Source organism: Theropithecus gelada, chromosome 11, assembly GCF_003255815.1.
Source record: "Theropithecus gelada isolate Dixy chromosome 11, Tgel_1.0, whole genome shotgun sequence".
In the NCBI taxonomy this organism is placed as follows: domain Eukaryota; kingdom Metazoa; phylum Chordata; class Mammalia; order Primates; family Cercopithecidae; genus Theropithecus; species Theropithecus gelada.
The window spans coordinates 92,182,738-92,185,519 of NC_037679.1; positions in this window are offsets into that span (position 1 = coordinate 92,182,738).

Genomic DNA, 2,782 nt, shown 5'->3' on the forward strand with positions numbered 1-2,782 from the left:
CCCCCCCCCCCCCCCCCGCGGGGGGAAAAAAAAAACCCCCCCCAAAAAAAAAAAAAAAAAAAAAAAAAAAAAAAAAAATACATTGTACCACTATCCTTGGACAACTGTGTGGTACCTACCCTCTCTAGACTAGATGATGCAGAACTTCTATAATGAAAGTAAGATCCCAATTTCAGTAGAGATCACGGGATCTTGGCATGGGAGGGGTTGGGTAAAATTCGCACCAGAGTCCAGGGGATGCACTGGTAATGAGAATTTTAACCATAGAGGTGGCAATGGCTAAATGATCATGGGGTTCCTAGAAATAAATGGATAGGCCACAAATGTACTATCTGACATATGGTTGAAGCCAGTTCAGTCTTAAATATTCTCACCTGAGGGAGAGGCAGGTCCCTTTAAGAAAGACTATTGCAGTGGGGGGCAGGGGGCTCATATGTATACTGTGAAAAACTGCTAACTTCTATTTTCATACTGAGCTAAAATATCCTTCAGAAATAAAAATGTTTCGGAATAAAAACAATGGAGGAAACATGGCAGCATGCTTATGCTGAAAGAAATACTAGTTTTTGGCCGGGCGCGGTGGCTCAAGCCTGTAATCCCAGCAGTTTGGGAGGCCGAGACGGGCGGATCACGAGGTCAGGAGATCGAGACCATCCTGGCTAACACGGTGAAACCCTGTCTCTACTAAACACATACAAAAAACTAGCCGGGCGAGGTGGCGGCGCCTGTAGTCCCAGCTACTCGGGAGGCTGAGGCCGGAGAATGGCGGGAACCCGGGAGGCGGAGCTTGCAGTGAGCTGAGACCCGGCCACAGCACTCCAGCCTGGGTGACAGAGCAAGACTCCGTCTCAAAAAAAAAAAAAAAAAAAAAAAAAAAAGAAATACTAGTTTTTCAGGCTGTATGAAATCTTAGAAACTTGGAAATGCAGAAATAAAGAAGTAACACTGGAGGGGTAAATATGTTTATAAATACAAGTCAGGTGTTGGGAAATTATGGTCTATGGACCAAATCAAGGCCTTTAAGCTAAGAATGATTTTAACATCTTTAAAAAGCTGCTTAGAAAAATAAGAATATGCAACAGTGACCATATATGGCCTGCAAAACCTAGAATATTTACTCTCTGGACCTTCAAAGTTTGTCACAACTCTGACAGAAATACTGACTTTACGTAAGAGTATCTGGTGGATTATAAAATACACATCAAACTAAATAGCACAACAATAGCACAAGAAAGGAGGAAGATGGTTAAAAGATGAGTCTGGGAACATTGTGAAAGTAGTAAAAGTATTAATTTGGCCCTCATAATCTGGGGGCTGGTTAAGTGTGTTCTATTTGGGGAAATTCGCAAAGCTGCATGCCTTTATGTATTATTATGTATTATGCTTCAGAAAAAAAAGTTTTTTTAAAAGAACTCTCCCAGAAGATTAATCTTCAGCATTGGAAAAAGAAGTTACTATGAATGCAGAAAGGGGATAGAGCAGCAGATGCAATCAATATTAGTAAAGAACAGTCGTGGGAGAATGACCACAATTCTGTATTTTTTTGGAAAGCAACAATCAAATGCTTTGGGAAACTTAAGATACTCACAAATAGGTAAAGCTGGGTTAACTTTTGTTGCTGTGATGTGCCCAAAAGAATTTTCTATGATACCTCAATGTTTCTAAGGACAGGGGGCTAAGTGATTCATGCCTGTAATCCCAGTACTTTGGGAGGCTGAGGCAAGCAGATCACTTGAGGTCAGGAGTTTGAGATCAGCCTGGCCAACATGGTGAAACCCTATCGCTACTAAAAATACAAAATATTTGCTGGGTGTGGTGGTGCATGCCTGTAATCCAAGCTACTTGTGGAGGCTGAGGCATGGAGAATTGCTTGAACCCAGGAGGTGGAGGTTGTAGTGAGTCGAGATTGCACCACTGTACTCCAGCCTGGGCGACAAAGCAATATTCCATCTCAACAAAACAAAACTAGAAAAAGAAAAAGAAAAAGGACAGGAAATTTGTTAAATCCCTCTGAAGAGATCCAAGAAATTTCAGAGCAAAAAGAGGTACCAAAACCTGCATATTGGGTACCAGTGATTTGGAAGAAAGGGTCCAAGTCCTTAGCAATAGTTTAAAAAGTCTGCCTTTAAAAGGCAGGACACAGACAAAGTGGCAAAAACTGTAAAAAAAATTATCTGGTATGTTAACAATTCTTTAAAAAAAAAAAAAAAAAGGCAGAAAGATTGCTTGAGCCCAGGAATTTCATACCAGCCTAGGCAATGTAGTGAGACCCCATCTCTACAAAAAATATAAATAAAAAAATTATCCAGGTGTGATAGCACATGCCTGTGGTCCCAGCAGCTGAGGAGGCTGAGGTAGGAGGATCACATGAGCCCCGAAGGTTGAGGTGGCAGTGAGTTGAGACTGTGCCACTACACTCCAGTCTGGGCAAGAGTGAGACACTGTCTCAAAAAAAGGGAGAAATAAATATTACAGAAATAAGTTTTTAAAATAAATTCTGCATCATGAATACCCACAATATCACAAAGGACAAAATTACACAGAAAAAATGGATATTGCATCAAAAAATATTTTAGAAAAATCAAAACTGCCATGAAACTGTGCTCATAGGTGGAAAATATAATTTTATGTGTTTGACATGCATTTCTTAAGTTAGAGGTGAATTTAAGTCGTGACATGTATTAGCCATGAATTTCCTGTTTATGCTAAAACAAATCTCATTGTCTTTTAAAAAGTGAATGCAACTTATGAAAAGATTAAAAAGGAAACCCAATAACTATAG